The 21718-nt window shown below is 35.4% G+C and overlaps 1 protein-coding gene across 27 annotated transcripts in view; it reads left to right on the forward strand.

The window, feature by feature from the left end:
- RIMS2 (regulating synaptic membrane exocytosis 2) overlaps positions 1-21718 on the forward strand; it is a 466103-nt gene that overhangs the window by 148708 nt on the left and 295677 nt on the right. The window lies entirely within an intron of this gene.

The raw sequence follows: 21718 nt of genomic DNA on the forward strand, positions 1-21718 counted from the left end.
AGTTTCTTATTTTTAGAAGACTTAGATTCTGTGTGTGATGTTTTTCAATAATCTTTTTAACTGGCCAAATTATAGCCGATCAGTGGATGTTTTGCAGCAGGTCAGTCAACTCTGTAGGCTATCCTTTTATGAATAGCTATTGTTTTGTGGGAATTAGAAATGATAGGGAGAAGTTGTTTGTTGGTGTGATACAGTGATTAAATTGGTTTCTTAGGATTTTTTTTCTTTTTTAAATAAACAGAATTAAGAATGACTCATTTCTGTGGCATTATTCAGTAAGCATACCATAATACTGGTGTTTAGAACTTTTTCATATTGCTATTAAATATTGACAGTAAAAATGGTTAAGAATTTTACCTAAAAGACTGTGAGTACAGATCAGGGAGAAAAAGAATCCTGTAGTTTTTGATACCAATAGTGCATTGATGGAAACATTCTGGAAAAAGGGTGGAAGTAATATTGCAGAGACTGTATCTAGCATTTTAATCTTCTCTGTATCCATAGGAGAAATCCCTTTTAAATGTGATATCATTTCTTAAATGCAGTGATATTTGCACTTAATGCTTCAGAAAATTATCATTTATTTATCAGAGTATTGTTGTAAGAATTCTCTCCCTTACTGATAGTGTTTCCTTTATAAAGATTTTAATATTTATTTAATGTTACAGTTTTCAAGTTTTGACATCTTGGTTATTAATTTATAGGTAGCTTTATGTATTATGGAGGTAGCTTTAGTAATCATAATCACTTAATTGAAGTAAGATTTTTTTTTAGATATATATGAAATCTATAGTCAGTGAGATTTTTCTTACATGCCTTTGGTGTACTGTGAAATCATTGAAGCTCTACAAAATGGAGCAATAATTTATGTATTATCAACTGTGATTGTAAAACTGCATATTTCCAAGTGCATAGTTTCAGGCCTGCAGCAACCAACAAAGCCCTTAGCAACTGTTCTAAAGAGCTACAAACCAAGTCCTGATTCTCTGGGTCTGTTTTTGCAGACCAAAGTGCATGCTTTCTGCCGATCACGTTGCATGCTTCTTGTCTTTTTTTTTTTTTTTTTACAGATACATGTGCATAGTGTTCTGAGTTGTGTATTTTCCTTGTCTCTGGCAAAAGCTGCATATTGTATCAGTTTCAAACTGAAAGGCATCAGAGAAATATTTTCTTGCATTTGCTGTCCCCAAGGTTTAGAATTATATTTATTTAGAAGACTGGCAAACAAAAAAGATTTTTAGGAAACCCATCATCCTACCTAGTATGATCTGTCTGTTTTAGGATGAGGATATTTTTATATTTGTAAAGAGCAGTGTTATGTTTTTCTAGGTACCAATGCTTTTGGCCTCAGACATTGTGGAATTTTTTTAACAATATGCAGCACTAATCACAAGAGACTAAGTCATACTTTCCATGTCTTCTGGAGTTAAAGTTGGTTGAAAGTTATTTAAGGTTATTGATTAAAAAGATTCTATCTTCTGAACAAGTATCAATATTTTAAATTTGAGCTTGTTAAAAGGGCTTTGAAGAAGTTATCTGTTGAATAGACACTAGAAATCTTGCTGAGATTTATTTTAGAGGCTAGTCTTTTTTATTGTATTGTTTTTAAAAATGTATTTTTTTCTAATTAAATCATTGTAGTGCATATTTTAGGTAGATTTTTCACTTACATTTTTTTCACAATTAATATAATACACCTGCTAAAACCTAATTGTTCATACATAAAGAGTTAATGTTTCAGAACTGTGGAAAGGAGCACAAAAATAGCTCCAGCATGTAAAAGATTCTACTTTGATGAGGTATAATGTGATCTGACTCTTTGGACTTCAAGTTAAATATTTTGTCAGATAAAAAAGAGGTGATCCTATTTCTTTCTAAGGTTTTTCTTTCTTTTCTTATGTCTAAATGTAAAAGTCAGAGTCTACATAACAGCTGACATTAAGCACAGAATGATTAACTACTGTTCACAGAAAGTAAAAATGTGAAGAAAACAGGTTAATGCATACTAATGGAATACAAACCAGAAAGTCATAGGGAACTGGGTAGCATGCATATAGCTGTACCTGAAAATGCATTCCTATTAGTTTTTACATCATCTCTTCTTGGAGTTCTTCAGTTCTTCTGAAAATTTAGGTATGCTGCAGTTTTGTTGCAGGAAAGACAGTTATCTCAGCCTTTGTTTTCTGGTATGATAACAATCATTAACAGGAATATATGAAAACGTTTTTTATCATTTTCCATGGAAACCTTCCGTGAGTTGCATTTTTATTTGCATATTTTCTGTGTTGCAATAACTGAAGTGAGATGAACCCAAATGTTATCAGACTCCCTGTGAGTTGATTTTACCATTTTAATGGGTTTAGTTATGCTCTGATAGCAACTTCTGTTGCAATTCAGTTCTCTTTTGCCAGCTACATGACAGCACTTTGTTCTAAGATGCTATTGAAGAGTGTAAAAGAGATAGTTGGTTTACTGGGCCTTTCTCCTGGTCCTGCATGTCTCTATCTGACATTACCAAATCCATCCAGTCCAACAGTGAGAGCTATGACGACCTCAGAATTGTAAACATATCAACTGCTCACATTACATCCAAATTCTAAAGCAGTATCTAAAGTAGTTTCAATTTTTCTGCAGTTTAAAATTTTTCTGACAGTTTTCAGTGACTTACTTTTCATTCATAGGACTAAATACAATGAAGTTTAAAAATGTTTTAAAAACCCTTTGGTTATCAGGTAAGCTGAATCTTCTGATTGCCATTCTTCATTTAGAGTTTAGTATACAAATACCGAGCTGTCAGATGCTCTATTTGTAGCAGCATGCTTTGCAAAGTCACAGATGCTTTGGGCAATATTCAGATTAACACATCACTGCATAATGGCGAGTATCCTTTGTGACTAAAATTGATACAAACTGTACAGAACAGTATTAGTCCAATTTTACCATTGCAGTATATATTCACAGTTTTTCACTGAGAATGGAAAAGAATGAATTTACATGAGTGTGTTTTTTTTCCCGTGACACCTTATTACTTCTTTGTTACAGCTATGTGAAAGCAAATTTGTTGTCTAGGTTGGCCACACAGGGGCATAACATAACAAATATATTCAGACCAAAAATAGTATAAAGGTTGTTCACAAATTCTAAGTACAGCAAAGACTTAGGGACTCTACTAAAAATTCTTAAAATATTTCACTTTTTTGGTCTTTTGGTAAGCATCTTTTACATTAATACAGTGATTTTCCAAAGATTACTAAAATATCTAATAGAGGCAGGGGGGTTGGACTAGATGACCCTTAAAGATCCCTTCCAACCCCTACCATTCTATTATTCTATGATTAGCCTGTTCAAGAAACCATATATTTACACAGAAAATACCATTTTAGGAGAAAAATATGATTTTCATGAGTTAATTTTCTAGGTTTTTTCCTAAACATACCCATGAACAATAGTAACGCACCATTTTATAATGAAGCCATCATATCATGTCAAGAATTACTGGCACAGACAATTGTTACTTGTCATGGTGCAAATAATGATTAGTTTGACATTGAAGGAAAAAGAAAATTTTCTGCTTCTTGTTGGAAAACAATTTTGTTGAGATATTTCTGTAGAATAGATTTGAGGTTTTTTCCTGACTCAGTTCAGTGAAGCAAGAAATTCAATTCTAAGAGAATTTTGCATTTTCAAATATTCTAAGAGCCAAGGATAAAAACACTGATGGCATTAGAAGTGAGAGTTTGTTGTCCATAATCTCACATACAATAGTGAATAATAACTGAAACTCCCTCTCTTCACTTAAAAAAAACCTAGCCTATCTGTAACTACCTTTAAAAATTTAGTTGGTTGCTATTTTCACATCTGCTCTTTTTACCACCATAATAAGTTAATATAACCCTGTTTTAAATAATTTCCAGAAATTTCCAGCTGCTGTGCTTTTTCAATCAAAAAACAACACAATGTGGGGAAAAAAAATCCAGAACTTTTATTTGTATTCCTACCATGCATTTTTTCCTTAATGTGTTAAAGACATAGCAAGTTATATCCTTTCCTGGTTCTTAACTGTGTCCTGCATCAGATACAATCAGAATTCCAAAGCTAAGCCACACCAGCCTTAGATGTCTATATGTTACTTCAGAGAGGATATCGATGTCAACTGATCCTCTGGGGTTTTTTTCTTTCTAAAATTAGAGTCATAGGCTACATTCAGATAGTTTCATATGTACATATCTGTTTATATGTGTATATATATATACACATATTATAGAATCATAGAATGGTAGGGGTTGGAAGGGAGCTTTAGAGATCGTCTAGTCCAACCTCCCTGCAGAAGCAGGTTCACCTAGATCAGATCACATAGGAACATGTCCAGAGAGTCTTGAGAACCTCCAAGGAAGGAACCTCCACAACCCCTCTGGGCAGCCTGTTCCAGTGCTCTGTCACCCTCACTTCTGTAAACATGAGGAGAGACTGGCTAGGACAAGTAGTATATAAAAGGCAGAGAGAGATTCTTACACCAATGTCTTCAATCTTTTTTGAACCTTTGCCATGTGTCCCTCTCACAGAGCACTCTAACATCCTATTTGAAGTGTGAATAAGGATATCTAACATCATCCATGCTGTGCTCCTTGATTTACTACTTTGGGAGAAAGTGGGGCAAGTAGAATGAGTTTTTAAATCTTCTAATTTTTCTGTTTTCCTTAGAGGAAGCAACTGAACGTGCTAACTTGGCCCAATACTGTTTCTTTCTGCGAAGTTCTGCACTCCATCCTGTCGTGGCAGCTGTTGGGTTTTGGGTTTGTTTTTTAAATCTCCATTTCTAGGAAAAACCATCCCTGTTACATGCTGTTACAGATATTTTCAGAGAGAGAAAAGTAAGAGATTTCCTTACAGAACCATATCTCTTCCCATCTCTTCAAGCTCTAGAGATACCTTCTGTTACTTCCACCTCAGTTGCTACAGATTTAATAAGGTGACATATGCTTCCTCTGTGAATCTCACAGAGATGTGGCTATTTGCAGCCATAGCAAGTTTCTCTCTCTTCTCATTGAGCATCAGCTGCTTTTATCTGATGATAATAAAATCCTAGCTGGTATATGATCTTAACCTTCCACCAGGAAGGAAAAAGACGATGGGTCAGAGGTGGATATTTTATTTCAAATCAGATAACATGTTAAGTTGGCAAATTTAAATAATCTGAATTTTAGAATGACACATGCCTCAAAACTTGATTTTCTCTCCTCACTTGAGTTAATGCAACAGAAATCTAAGCTATATTTGAGTTAACAAGTGCAACATCTTTGATCATTCTTGAATAACTCAAATAACTCCTGTCATTCTTCAGAACATCCACAAAAGATATAGGTATTATCTATTATCTTTTCTGGAGGAAGAAAAGCAGAAGCCGTAATATTTAAAAATGTCTTGTGATTTTGTGTACTCAATGTGAAATACTTGAAAGAGAAGCATTTTAAAGAGTTTTGTTCAATTACAAGAGTGCAGTAGTTTATGAAGACTGCATGTCTTGACATGGACATCCAGAAATCAATCTTGTTAGTTATGACCTTTGATTAGGTAATGGATACATTTGGGCATAGCTCGAACTCTAATGACTAAAATAATAACTATCCCCAGTTATCCATTTTACCTTTTTTCAGAGTGCTGTCACTCTGGTAAAACTGGCATGAATGCTATGCAAATCTGCTCCAAACTGCCTCAGTTTGGAGTTCAGTATATTGGTATGAGGCAAAGTCAAGATGCCAGCCCATTTGCTCTAGTTGGTCAGACTCATATTCATAAATATTTCAGTTTTCACACCTATATGGTCAAAAACTCCTGATGAGAGTCTTCAGCAGTCTTGCTTTGCCCAGTACCAAGTGTGTAAAAAAATGGTAAACATCACTGATGTAGTCCCTCAACTTGTTTTCATTCCAGGTCATTAATAGTAATTATAATGTATTGTCATATCACAGGACTTCAAAAAGCAAAACTTTCCGTGTCAGATCTAAGATATATATTCACCTTCCTTGACAGAGAAGTTTTGCTAGCCATTTCTGCCACCATTACACTGACTTACTGAAGCACTGGAGCAGAGGAACAGTGGAACAAGGTCCACACTTTTGTTGATGTTGGCTCTGCAATTTCCCTTTTTTTTTTTTTTCTCCTTTAGATCATTTAGGCATTGTGTGGTTCTGGATTGCAAGAGCATTAGAAGGGAAAACAAACCCTTTAAACCTCTACTACTTGAAAACTTACAGGTGGACAGAATAGCACAAATAAAACTGGGAAGTCCATCTGTATGGGTCTGGTTAAACTGGGGAAGACAGAAGAGAACAGTGTGGCAGCTGCTCTGCTGTTTTCCTTTCAGGTGAGATAAGGCTCTTACCAGTTGCTAAGTGTGGACCTTGCTTCCCTTTATATTTCTTAGGAATATATAGTTTGCATTATAAATGTAGAGTGAAGGCTTACTCTTGGAAAACGCTATGTTTCAAAGCAGCTGGAAAAGAGTTGGTATCTGAGCCTCAGGTGATTTACAAAGTTCTGAGAAAAGGAATAAAAAACCCAATAATGGCCCCTGAAAAACTGTGAAATCTGAGATGAGTATTAAAGGCAACAGAATCATTTTAGCTTTACCATGAGATAAAAAGTTTGAAGCAGAAGGTGGAAGTATTTCAAGTCCTTGGCTCCATTTCAGCAAGTTCTTTGCAATCGGGAGGCAAAGGTAGCTTTCTGGTAGCTGCAGTTTGTTTTCTGCTTTTTGAATTTTTTAAAGTTTTTTTTTAACCTGACAAGAAACAATTATGACAATGAAAAATGAAATAAATGAAATAAAAACATGAATTGGAGAGTTTTGTTCCAAATTCGTCTGACAGTGATGACAGATTGAATTGCTGAAACAGAACTCTTAATGCTTTTAGAAAAATAATTGTGTTGGATTCATCACAGAGAAGTCAGAGTGAATTTACATGGTGTCTTTATTTACGAGACTGAAATCTATTTTGATAAACTTACTTTATCCTCCCATCAATTTTTAACTTATCTTTCTGATTAAGATATGCTTCCAAATTCCTATCTTCTGGTATTCAAGATAATTTTTTATCATGAAGCTTCATCAATGTTTTCAATAATTTAGTTTTGAGTCTATGTCTCTTAGATAGTAATAGCCATATATATTATAGTAGGAACAGTAACCTGTAGTCATTAAAATGTGCACAAAATTGACAAGCAAGGTGATGCAATTATGATAATTGCTTTAAAATAGTTCCAATTATTAACCTCTAAAATGATAGATAAAGTCACAAGGAAATATTCTAAAGCAAAGAAATTTAGCATGTGATTTAATTACTGCGCACCCTTAGGCATGTATGTGTATTTATTTTTGTAAGTTATAACTCACTTCATTATTAAATAAGTAGCAAAATAATAAAATTAGAATTTTTATGGCAAATTTTAGTATTTTTTCTCCCATTAACACGTTAAAATATTGTTTTTAAAGTGACATAAGAAGATGAATAAAAAATGCAACCTCAGAATTTCAAGATTATTGATATATTATCTCTAGTCCTAAAAAATGTATTTGCAAGTATAGATATATAAACATAATTTAAAAAAACCCTAGGGTAACATTAAAAACTTTGGCTGAAACAGCAAGCATAAAATCTCTGCTCTTCTCCTACTGCCTTCTCTTCTATAGACCAATTCTCCTTTTTTTGTTTCTTGATTTTCCTATTATTACTTTTTTTTGGTTGCTTCTACGTCTTCAGATTGCACTTCAAGCTTGTGTCTGATGCAAGATACAAACATTTAATACACTGAGCAAGTGCAGTTTGTATGTGTGTTAGGACCTCAGAGATAGTCAGTGTTTCATTTACTTGAGAGCTTCCATTTTTCACTGCTAATAGTGACATTGTTCTGCTGTAAAATTACAAGAAAAATGTGTTTTTTAGGGAAGACTCATATTTTATAGCTCTTTTGTGGCTCTAATACAGTTTGATCATTATTCAAATAACGGTAAAAGCTTCTAAGTGCTCTGTTTTCAACAACTCTTCAAGTAGAACCTGCTTTGTCTAACTGTGATACTTTTGGATGTTCTGGAAAAGTGTCAGGGAGGACAGAAAAGATTTTTAATTGCAACAAGAATGACGGTATTGAAAACACAACACTTTATATAATTTATGTGTACAAAAGCTTGCTTATGCTTGGCATGAATCTTTAATGTCAAAGTCTGCTCATTTATAGGATACAGCAGAATTATGGTGTATGAGGAATGCCTGTATCAGTAATTCAGCTCTCTTATTTTAGAACAAAGCATAAGAAGGTGTTATTTGTGTTGTTCGGTCAAAGAGCTTGGGTATGCAGGGGTCTGAATTCTACACCTGCAAGTGTCAACATGTCCCTCATAGTGACAGAAAAAACACATACATTTCACTGCTGAATTTTTCAGGGATAGTTTTCATACTTAATACTTCATGGGAGTCTCTGAATTTTCATTTCTATATATTAGCAAAGGTCTTCATGATCCTGACTTTGCAAGTGTATGTGAGTGAAAGATCAAATTAAATTTACAGTCTATTATACAGGAATTGAGATTCATGTCCAGATTTTAGGCCATGGGTCAGAGAACTTTAAATATCTTTAGATTCTGTGATACACAAGGATTTTGTGCAATTTTCTATACTTGCACTAAGGATGCCCTCCATCATACCAGCTGCAAACTGCATCACATCAGTAACTACATTATTTCCTAACATACTGTTGGCTACACAGCTGATGTGTCCTCACTACGGTGATTTTATTTTTGTCTTGGTATTGGTCTTTCAGATGGTTTTTCCATGAATTTAAGAACATAATTTGTCAGTTCTGTATTCAAATACAAATAAAACAAATACATTTGTATTTACAAAGAAATTCTTAAGTATGAAGATTTTGTGCAGTAAACATGTTTGATAATGTTTGTCAAATGTATTGGAGAAACTAAGAAATTGGATAGCTGTACAAGATATTCAGAGACTATGATCACAAGATTGCACTGGTATATAGGAATACCATGTTCTCCTGTAAAGCACTGAAAAATGTCATTACTTCTGCAGGGAGTGTCATGTGGCCTCCCAATGGTAAACTAGGGAAAAACCTGATGATTTGCGCTTTTGTGGATTTTATTGTTGCGGTACTTCCATGCAACAATTGCAAATGGATCTTTATTGGATTCTAGTCTGTTCATGTAATCCACTACAGATAAGTCTGCATTTTAGAGTTCGCAGCTAAATATAGAAATAAACACAGCTGAGACATTTGAACATTTCTTACCTTCAGTTAGAAAATCTTTTGAATAATCCCTGCTGTCTAAATACTATCTCCATAATCACTTTTCTACTGGTGTTATGTAAGGTACGTTAATCAGTATTTAATTTTGATCACATATTGGTGATATCTGAACTGTTCTTACATCACATAGAAAAAAGTGTGTTGCATATCTTCACCTTTACTTGGAGCAAGTAGATAGTGAAACAACAGTTTAGGTCAGACTGAAAATCTTTACTTCACTGCTGTTTCAGCTTTTGCTTGAATTCTAAGGGTTTTGTTATAACAATTTCAAATTTGGAGTGATGTGTTAGTGATGTGATATGGTTTTGTCTCCAGAAAATAATAGCTCACTTTAATTGCCATGAAAATGTGTGGAAAAAAGTACAGTGAAATGTAAGGAGTGCAACATTCTGGAGAGAAAATGACAAATGGATTTTATCATTCAGACCTACTCACTGAGTTGCAGTCTGTTATTTCTCTCTCTTGCCTAACTGTATTTTTTTCCTTCTCCTGCTTCAATTCTCTCCCCTGATAAGAAGTGCTGCAAAATAATAGAATATCCTCATTAAACCATGTGTCATGCATCCTTCATGAAATGTAAAATTTAAACTATAGTAATGGAGTAGAATATTTCATTATCTCCAAGGAACCTAAATAGCTTATTTAAGAAATTTTAATTTATTTCCTGGTTACTATACATGGGGATGAGTCTCATTCTATTGCATAACAAAAGCATTTCATTCAAAGTTCAACATCTTTTCCTGCTCATATTACTAGCTAAACCCAAACAACTTATCTTTGTTTCAGTTTTTCTAATGATTTTACACTAATGGCCATTGATCTTCCTTTTTTCTTTTGGTTTTCCAGAAGTCCATTTACTTCTTTGAGTTATATAATCAAAATCAAGAGAAGTTACACATTCTCAGGCCAATATGTTAATTTCAGTTTTTAATCAACACTGTTCTGGGTTAGTCTATGCACTGAGCAGGTCTAGAAAAAAAATTTTGGTTTGTAATATTTTGACGGGTTTTATACTTAATCATTTTTAAGCAGTATATTTTTAGAGCATGCTTTAGCAAAGACTGAACTGGAAACCCTGAGAAATGCAAGAAAATGCAACGATTCATTTTAATGCACTTTATACTGATTGCAAATTGACTAATGTCAGTGTGAAACTGATACAGTCCTAGTAGGACCTTTGCAAATAGACCACATACCTGGACGTTGCGAATACTCAAAACATGTTGGGAAGTCCAATTTAGAAACACTACTGAACTGGAAGAAGAGGTTTTTGAGAGCAGTTGTGAGGAAAGATACTGTCAATATCTCAGCAGAAGTCTATATTAACTGCAGTGAACACGTAGCCTCTATTTCACTTCATCATATTTTCTGTCTATGATATACTTGGCAGTGATTAGCTGCACTTTCTGCTGCAGAGCTGCTGCATTTTATTTGTGGTATATAACCATGTATAAATATAAAGCAGTTTGAGTACTTGACCAGGAATGACACTACATTTATACAGGCATCCATGTATTATCCTGGATTAATTATGATTCCATAGTTAAACCCTTTTTTTCCCTTCCCTTTGAAACAAAAAATGTTAACTTCATTGCTCGTATGAAGGAAAACAAAAATCTCCAGTATTCGTAGCATTCTCTTAGGAAAGCTAGATTTCTCTGAGTATTTTGAAGCATCTCTAATCCTGTAAAATAATAACTTAAATATGTATGTACTGGATCTAATTTTTTTTTCTACTCTCTACAAAGAGTATAAGAAATAGAGTACTAGTATAGCCTTTTTCAATTTCTTTGTAGCTATATGATCTGCTAACTGAAAAAAGACTAAACCTGACTAACTAAAGATTGCTTTCCATGAATCAGTATTCATTTTGATTCATCAATAGATATTGTTTTAACCGGTGGGGTAATTATTTTAAGTTCTATATACTGAAATAATTTATCTGTTCAAAGAGGATAACAGTATTTGCTCTTGTCCTCATTAAATTTAACACAATAAAACAGGTATACATTTTGCCAGGAAAAACTTACAGCATTCTTCCCAAACATACTTATATTCCACCTCTAAACTATGTTTCTATATGTTGATGGGAATTTTGGCTTCTAGTGAACTAGTTAGAAAGAGGAGCTTTTTATTTGAACTCTTAGTGATGAGCATGTGTTTAATGTGTGTCACCCAGGAACTGAGGTTGAGATAATACAGACTTTTAGAAAACAGCATAAAAATTTCAATGAACATCTTTTGTAGAATTGAAGTTTTATGTTTTCCACATAAAGCCCACAGATGCCTATTGGAGCTGACTGACAGGTGGATTATCACCTAATTAACAAGTTTTGAACACAATTTTAGATTTTGTGTATTATTTCTAACTGTTGAATACAGGCTGGAACTTGGTGTCTGAAACAATGCTGAGACACCAACACTGGGACTGAGCATAATCCTGGACATACATTTTTAGCAAATCTAGATTTCAGAAAAGCAATAATAATAAAAAAAAAAATCCAGAACAAAATGGTGAAGATATATGGAAAAATTTCCATGGTGGTTTAGTTAGAGTTGAAATGAGACAGATTTGCAGCATATGTGTGTTTTAATTACTTAAATATCAAGGAAAGAGATTTGTTTAAGAGATTTTTAAAAAATCTTGAAGTGTGATCAAATCAATGTAATGCTTTGATTGAATGTCCATACAAATTTCTTAATCTACGACATTATAAAATGAATCACAGAAGCGATTCAGTCCCAGTCAGCATGGGTTTATGAAGGGCAAGTCCTGTTTAACAAACCTGATCTCCTTCTATGGCAGGATGATCCACTTGTTGGATGAAGGAAAGACTGTGGATGTTATCTACCTTGACTTTAGTGAGGCATTTGAAACTGTTTTCCACAGCCTTCTCTTAGAGAAATTGGCTTTTCTTGACTTGGATGGGCATACACTTTCCTGGGTGAAAAACTGGTTAGATGGTTGGGTCCAAAGAGTTGTTGTAAATACAGTTAGTTAAATCCAGTTGGTGGCTGATCATCAGTGGTGTCCCCCAAGGCTCAGTACTTGGGCCACTCCTGTTTAACATCTTTATTAATGATCTGGATGAGGATTGATTAATGATCTAGAGTACACCCTTAGAAAGTTTGCAGATGACACCAAGCTGAGTAAAAGTATCGATCTGCTTGAGGGTAGGGAAGCTTTACAGAGAGATCTAGATAGGCTGGATGACTGGGCCAAGGCCAGTGCCATCAGTTTCAGTAAGACCATGTGCCAGGTCCTGCACTTGGGCCACAACAACCCCCAGCAGCGCTACAGGCTTGGGGAAGAGAGGCTGGAAAGCTGCCAGGCAGAGAGGGACCTGGGATTGTTGGTTGACAGCAGCAGTGTGCCCAGGTGGCCAAGAAGGCCAATGGCATCCTGGCCTGTATCAGGAATAGGGTTGTCAGCAGGAGGAGAGAGGTGATCATTGCCCTGTACTCAGCTTTGGTGAGGCCGCACTTTGAATACTATGTACGGTTTTGGGCACCTCTCTACAAGAAGGACATTGAGGTGCTGGAGAAGATCCAGAGGTGAGCTACCAAGCTAGGAAAGGATTTGGAGCATGTCTCCTGTGAGGAAGGGCTGAGGGATTTGGGACTGTTTAGGCTGCAGAAAAGAAGGCTCAGGGGAGACCTTATCACAGTCTACAACTACCTGAAAGGAAGCTGTAGCCAGGTGGGGAACAGTCTGTTCTCACTAGTAACAAACACTAAAACAAGAGGAAATGCTACAAGTTGCTCCAGGGGAAGTTCAGGCTGGATATGAGGAGGAATTTCCTTACTGAAAGGGTTGTCAGGCATTGGAATGGGCTGCCCAAGGGAGGTGGTGGAGTCACTGTCCCTGGAGGGGTTTAAGAGACGGTGGATGTTGCACTTAGGGAAATGGTCTAGTGGTTGATAGGGCTGGGACAGAGGCTGGACTCAAAGGTCTCTTCCAGCTGAAATGATTCTATGATTCTATGGTATAAGACTTAAAAAAAAGGAAAAAGTCTGAAATTAGATTGAGAAAATTCTAGAAAATATACTGTGAGTAAAGATCCTTCATTGCCATGGAAACAAACTAGATGATCTAATAAATGTTTTCCATCTCTAGCTATTTCTGCCATTTATTTTCAGGTGATGTTAGAAAGGGAGGCATTTTTATTAGTATTTTTACTGTCTAGCAATATAGTATTCTTCACAGATGAGATTTCAATACTATCACTGGAACTTTATCTTTTGTTAAGATGAAGTAGAAATTATTGTTCAGTGTATATGAATGCCTATATAAAACACATGAACTGAACAGAATTCTTAACAGAGCACATACCACTGCTACTATCTCTGTTATTTCCAGCATCTTGTGAGCATCTGTTCTATTGTATTTCTCTAATTCTAGGCTCTCAGTCCAAAGAACTGAAGCTAAAAACAATGATTTTTTTTAATCCTTTACCTAAATTAACTGTTTGACAAGAAACACTTAGTTTTCAAAAAATGCTTGGACTATGTTTTCCTGTTACCTTTTGCAAAAGTTTTTATGGAGTAAGTGGAAAATTCTCTAAATAATAACAGACTTCTTCCTGTACGGTTAAAAAATACTTTGACTTGATACCAATCTAACAGCCTTTTTTTTTCCATAGAGGTAATTGCCAGCTGATCATGTGAGAAAGTTGTAGTTAAATCGTCTTCACAAGTTGTATTTATTTAAATTCCAAGTCTGTATTTAGTCTTGACAAGACTTAATTCAGGAGTCAAATATCTATAGAAAGAAATAGAAAAAAATCCCAAGGACAAGGTATATAGATTCTGAAGGCATTTTGCTGCACTTATCTGCAGTTTCTAAGTTTTCAGCAGAAAGGTTTTACCCTTTGCATTGCTAAGGGAGATTTCAGTTATATAAACTTTTTGAGTCAAATGGTATATTTGCAAGCACATGAAATAGAGGTTATATTAAAAGTTCAAAATCTAGAAGATATATTTCAAAAGATAACACTGAGCTTAAGAGACTGGTGTCAGGCACTAAGAACACTGTAGGCTGCATAAGGAAATGAGACCTTTGCCCAGCTCTGTCTTGCCTAACTTCAGACACTGATCGAAGCACTATAGGCTTCCTATGAAATTAGTGGAAAGATATAGATATGTTATGACAGAAACCAGTTCATGTGTTTTAGTTATATTAATTTAAATGTACTGCTGACTAGAAAAGATGTGGTAGTAGTAGCTTAACCTTTTCGGGAAGCTAGTATTTACAAGGGGATGTGAGTGCTAGGACTGTAATTCCCGGAAAATTTCCATGCTACCTAGATCCCACCTTAATGACCCTGGCTCACGTTGCATGCCTAGGATTTTACAAGCTGAAAATAATTTACCGATTAACTGTAATTATAATGAAACTCTGACTATTCTGAGAGAACGTGAGACAAATATTAATTACCTCATAGAAATATGACTTTTAGGTGCACATGGATTATGAATCAATTGTCTAAATAAGGTTGGTGTATCGTTTTTTCAGTGATTTGAATGGCTGTTCTGGCATTATAGTGTGTGAGAATGTTTGTTTATAGCATTTAAAGTTTCTTTATTTTTCCTTAGGCAAATGCTATTTCTTTCACTTATGTTGTAAGAAGTTTTATATGTAGAGAGGAAATGATTGCTCAAATGTTGTGATAGAGAAATGTTATCCTTTTCTTTCCCTTAGTAGTTGAGATGTAGTGCTTATATTAAAAAAAAAGTCAGTCTTTCATCTCACTACTGTGATTGTTTATAGCAGGAACAGTTCTGTTTAGAGAATAAACACACAATTTTAGTATGTAAAAATTGTATAAGTAGTATAAGACTGATGAAATTCAAATTTCTATAGCCAGTCTGTAAAAGCTAAAATTTTGATTGAATCTAATCAAATCAATCTATTAAATTACAAAAAGATATTTGAACTTTTTTTTAACTGAAGATCCAAGCCTGCATCAATATTTGCTTATCCTTGTGTGCTTTGACAGCGGTGGAACTTTTCAGAGGGCAAATTTGTCAGACAGTTCACTGCAAATACAATTCAATGTGTTTTGTCAAAAATTAGCTCTATACTGTATCATTTGCCATACAAGCAGCTTACTTCCAACTACACTAATTTTCCATATACTGCTCTCAGACTTACTTTTTGAAGCACCTTCACTTTTTGTGTATATTGTTAAAGTTCTTGCACTTTACAAAGATAGTATGATTTCTATATTCAGTATAAAATATAATATTACGCAAAAAAAATCACATTTTCACTTAAATCTGTTCTGTATTTGTGTTAGTCTAATGACAACTACAGTGCTGCATTGAGTTTCTTCCCTTATGGCTTTCAATGGCAGCTGTTGCAGGCAAAGCACTGAAATGAAAAAAATAATCAGCACAAAATATAGCCATGTTTTCCAGAATATTACTTTAGGTTCTCTGTGCCAAAAGAAAAATAAAAATGCTAATTCATTAAAAGCAATAAGCAATGCTTGTCAAGTATTTATTTTTCTAACAAGATCATTAAATTGATTTTGATTGTTTAAAGATTAGTCACAGAAAGAAAACCTAATAGAAATGTTTAAAATTAAAATTAGATTTATCATTAGCTGTTTATTTCTGTTCTCACTTTATCTCTTGTTCTACAGTCTCCAGATTTTTGCCTTTTTTTTTTTTTTTGTAAAGCAGAAGACAAAATTTAATTGAATAACTCTGAAATATTGTACAGAGACAATCAAAATTAATTCATGCAAGTAAAAACCATACTTTGCCAAATGTTTCAGGACACATATTCAAATGCACTGTCAGTCTGACTGGTTCCAGGTAAGTTTTATGTTCAGTCATCCAGAGATGCAATGTTAGGGGATGACTTATTGTAAAAATCCATCAAGTATCATTTTCAGTGTGTTTGCATACATATATTTACACATAAATTTAAAAATGCATTTAATAATTAGCATAAATGTATGACTGTCCTAAAGAAGAATTTATCTTCCTGTTTATTTGACTTACATTTTGAAAAAATAAATCTGTGTGCATCTTGTAAATCAAACAGTTAATAAAAATCTGTGGATAAGTAATTAGGTGGCTGATAGATGATGGGCTTCTACATTTTTATGACTATAATTTGCATACTGCTTGTAGTTCTGAGATCCTACTAATTTTGGACAGCTGATCATCTTGTCACCTAACAAATGTGCAGTACTATATGAGATCCTCAAGTGAGCTACTCTGATGCAGTAGGGATGTTCAGAGATACACAGGACAAACAGAGCCCCAAGGCCATCACAAGACACACTGTCTGTGGACAAGCCCACTCAAGAACATAGCTCAGTTATGAGAATATACAGCTGTGGGTTCTGATCTTTTGTCCTCCTGTTACCAAAAGCTTAATGACCTCCCAGAAGGTGACTAGAGTGAAAGTTGCATAGGAAGAAGAGGTAGTATGGTAAGGGTCAAAGGCTCTAGTTTGGATCACAGAGTAACTAAGCAGAGAACTCCAGTTCTCCAAAGGATTTTCTTTGCTGGTGACATGGATGGTGTGCTTCACTGTGGCTGGGAACTTATTGGACTCTTGGAGGAGGGCCATCTATTTGTTGACTTAGGTATCCCGTATACTGCTTAGATAGATAGTGATTTCAACTCTTAAACTCCTAAATCTTCTCATTTGCTATATAAGAACTATTAATGATTAACTCAGTATTTTGCTTCCCACTTCAAGAATTACATACATACAAGGCAACTCTCATTGTTCCCATATCTAAGGTCTTGTAACGAGTCAAGGTTTTCTTACCTTGTTGATATGAACTGTATAAATTCACTTACTAAGTACATTAAGCAATATGTTGTATATATTTTTTGTGGAAAGATACAATAATGTAAAATGTGCTAGGTCTCTACTGATAGAGAGATTAAAGGAAAAACAGAAAACAAAATTATTATTTAGTACGGAGGTAAATATTGTCCAGATTTTTGAGCAAATGGGCTAAACGTTGTATCTTAAAAATATCAACAGAACAGAATCATAACTTGAGGACAACTTTTTCTTTTCACTTTTGCTCCCTCTCTGATGTTCAAAGGAATCCTGAACTACCAGTGCAATCTCCTAGAGATTCTGTTAGTGATGTTACCAGGGAAGTCTGAAGATACCTGTTAGACTTTAATTTACAATAATGACACTTTTTGTGTTATCAGCAGCTTTTTTCCTATTATTTAGCTCTAGATGGTAGTGTGGTAAGTTAAGGCTCTGGCAAGAGACATGGGAAAAAAATGGAGTTATCTTACTTCTGTTTTCCTCTATTAAGTGTGTTAGCATCCAAGGCCAGGAGAATTGTGAATGGAGGCAGGAATAGTGCTTTGATGTCCCATAGAATGACATTGGTCTTGAAAATCTAAAAAGCAGGATTCGTTAGCCGAAGCAGTATGAGAGAGGCAGCACTGATTAAAATTTGAAGGAAATTGTGTATCTGAAATGTATTTTCAGACTGTAAATCCCAACATATTTTGGCACTTTGATGCAGTGATCTTTGAGATTTATTTTTGTACACCAGGAGTAGCACAGGACTGTATGCTGTTATTATCAGTTGTTAGATATTAGTTAACTATTTGTCCATAGATTACAGGTCATAACCTAAACATTGGCAACAACAAAGACATATCATACAAACTTTCTCTTTTATTTAAAAAAAAAAAAATCTGTCCTCTATTTTCACTATTCTTAGCTTAATTTTTAAATCAGAGAAAAAACTATGACTTGGTATTTTGTCTAAACCTCTCTGGGAAGATTTATTTGTAAATGTAAGTGAAAAGTTTCCATGCAACCCTATTTAAATGATTTATTACTTATTTTACTATTACTTTATCACTTGTAAATATGTTGTTAATTATTGATTACTTAATACATCAGTAGATTATTATTGTATAAGGTTGAAGAGCACTACTGTATTCATTGTAGTCTTGTACAGTGTGGTAGCTTGAGGTAATTAAACCCTGGCAGAAACAGTTGCTTACAAGTCATGGAGAATAACAAGGCAGATCTTCATATAACACAGTATACTGTGGGAAGTGGTTATATTACGTCCAGCTGGCCTCAGAAGAGTGCAGTCACTACAGGAAACCTGATGGATGGGAAATGATGAGTTAGTGAAAGGGGGTGAAAGAGGCAGAAAAGAATCCAGAGACTCTTCCCTGTGTGGCTTAGGAAGAATGCTGTCCATGGATATTGTCAGTGAAATTGCACTGAAATTGCACCTTCTCACCAGCATGAGACATTATAATTGTTATGGTGGTTGTGTTATGTTATTGTAATTGTTGTGATTAAATCTTATCCTTGAGAAAATAGAAAGAATTGAGAAGGCTCAAACAGGACTGGAGGGAGGTATAGTTTGGAGCAAGAACATCTGAAAAATTGAATGGACTGCTAGCTTTTCATGAACTATTCACATGAGTGTTGCAATCCCAAAGTCAACTGGCAATAGGAGTAAACTTGTATGACAATTATTTGGGTAGAAAAGTAATAAAGAAAAGTAAGAGTTTCAAATAGGTGAGTTCCTAATGGCTTGACAAATCAGTACTTTTTTTGTTGTTGTTGTTAACTGTGGGACTGACTGTTTTTGTTAACCGTAGTATAGTGCTTCATGACAGTTTCTCATTCAGAAAAAATTCTCTCTTTCAGAGAAATGTGAACATAATTCAAGGGTGACTAGGTTTACCTATGTGGGAGATGTGTGAAAAACATTAGTAAAATCATTAAATAGATCCAATTTTAGGTTCAGGTCTTCCAAAGGAATTTTCATTCCTGGGAAGAGCTTAAGGTGCTCTGCAGTGGGACCACCAAGTCTGGGAAAGTTTAAAAGGCTAGAGGTTTGGTAGACTTAAAGAACATGTCATATTTACTTGATAGTAGTTGATAGGTACCTGCTCCCTGAAAAGTTTGCATGGGTGCAACTAAATCCATTAGCTGGTAGGAAAGCTATCTTGGACTAGAAAAGTAGTTTTGTTCTAGAATTGGAGAGCTTTACATCAAAACACTCTAAATAACAACTAAATGCTTTTAAGAAGCTTATATTTCAACTCAGATGGAATTTATAGTTTTGATGTAACAAAACGTATGGCTTTGTAATCTGGAAAACCATACGAGTTTATAAGAACAATTCCTTTAGACTTTATGAACTAACTAAAGGCTGAGTAAAGGATAAACAAATCTATAAAGAAATTCATATCTCCAAAGATTTGAGGGAAAGGGAGGTAAGTAAGTTTACAGTGAAATCAAGGAAGTGAGTGTCCAGGAGGAGATTGTGATATCTAGGAAGAGAGTGAAAACATGCACAGAAGTAATGTGGTCTCCTTATGGACACACAGCAGGTCAAAGCTGTGGAAATCACAGACATCAGGGTCATTTCATAGATCTTTCTTTTCCCCCGATATGCCTGTGTGAACTGGTCTTTATGTACAGTTTTTGTGAATATAATATTCTTCCAATTTTATAGGAATCTTCTATGTGGATTGTATCAGTATTCATTTATCAACAGTAACATGAAATGGCAGCAGTATTTGTAGGGCATAAGCAGCTGAACACTTTAAAATCAAATTTTCTGAATTAATTTTAACCATTCATATTGTTAATGAAATATTACACACAATGATGGTATTTAATTGTGATACTTAAATGCTTGATTTGTATTAAATTCTTCTTTCCCAGTTGTTGTAGTTTAACCCCAGCCTGCAGCTACGCACCATGCACCTGTTCACTCACTCCCTCCCTCTGCACCCCACCCCTGGCCAAGTGGGTTGAGGCAAGAACAGCATACTAACAAAAATAAAATATAATAATAATAAAAAATTATAATAATTGTAATTAAAAGTAAGATAAAGAAAAAAGAGGGGAAATTAAAAAAAAAAATAAAATCCCCAAGTGTTGCAAAATACAATTGCTCACCACTCATGAACTAATATCCAAGGAGTGATCTGCCTCCCCCTGCCAGCTCCTCCCAGTTTATATACTGACATAATGTTCTGTGGTATGGAACAGCCCTTTGTCTGGCTGAACTAGCTGTCAGTTGTCCTGGCCGTGCTCTCTCTCAGCTTCTGGTGCACCTGTATGCTGCTCGCTGGCGGGGCGTGTTGAGAAGCAGAAAAGGCCTACTGAGCAATAACCAAAACATACCTGTGTTGTCAACACTGTTCTCAGCACAAATCTAAAACATAGTCCCATACCTGCTACTGGGAAGAAGTTTTACCCTGTCCCAGCTGAAACCAAGACACCAATGAAGCATATTACTGTTTCAGAAAAATTTACTTTTCTTTTGATATTCGTTAGTAATGCATTTTGAACCTGCAGTCAATCAAGAGTCATAGAACCACAGAATGGTAAGGGTTGGAAGAGATCTCTAAAGATCATCTAGTCCAACCCACCTGCTCTAACAGCTCCACCTAGATTAGGTCACACAGGAACACCTCCAGGTGGGTTTTGAAAACCTGCAGAGAAGGAGACTCTGCACCCTCTCTGGGCAGCCTGTGCCAGGGCTTCCTCAGTCTCACAGGAAAGAATTTTTTTGTTATGTTTAAGTGGAACTTTTACGTTCCAGCTTTTGTCCATTACCCCTAGTCCTGTCACTGGACACTACACAAAAAACTGTTGATGCATCCACTTGACATACACCTTTCAAATACTTGTAAGTATTAATGAGATCCCCCCTCAGTCTCCTCCAGGCTAAACAGCCCCAGTTCCTGCAGCCTTTCCTCATAAGGAAGATGCTCCAGTCCCCTGATCATCTTGGTGGCCCTGTACTGGACTCTCTCCAGAAGATCCCCATCCCTCTTGAGCTGGGAAGCCCAGAACTGGACACAGGACTCCAGATAAGGCCTCACCAGGGCAGAGTATAGGGGCAGCAGAACCTCCCTTGACCTGCTGGGCACACTCTTCTGACGCATCCCAGGATGCCATTGGCCTTCTTGGCCATGAGGGCACATTGCTGGCTCATGTTTAGTTTATTATGAACCAGGATTCCCAGATCTCTCTCTGCAGAGCTGCTCTTCAGAATGTCAGTCCCCAGCCTTTACTGGTGCATGGGGTTGTTCCTTCTCAGGTGCAGAACTCTGCCCTTGCCCTTGTTGAACCTCATAGGGTTCCTCTCTGATCTACCTCACTGTCCATTCATCTAACCCACACTTCCTGAGCTTTTCTGTGAGGATGTTATGGGAGATGGTGTCAAAAGCCTTGCTGAAGTCAAAGTAGATCTACTGCTCTAGCCAGCCCGTTATACTCTCATAGAAGGCTATCAGGTTGGTCGAGCAGGATTTCCCCTTGGTGACTTCATATTGAATTCCCCTGATAACTGTCTTTTTATTCATGTGTTTTGAGATGGCATCCAGGAAGAGTTGTTTTATCACCTTTCCA

This window comes from Colius striatus, chromosome 4, assembly GCF_028858725.1.
Source record: "Colius striatus isolate bColStr4 chromosome 4, bColStr4.1.hap1, whole genome shotgun sequence".
NCBI lineage: Eukaryota > Metazoa > Chordata > Aves > Coliiformes > Coliidae > Colius > Colius striatus.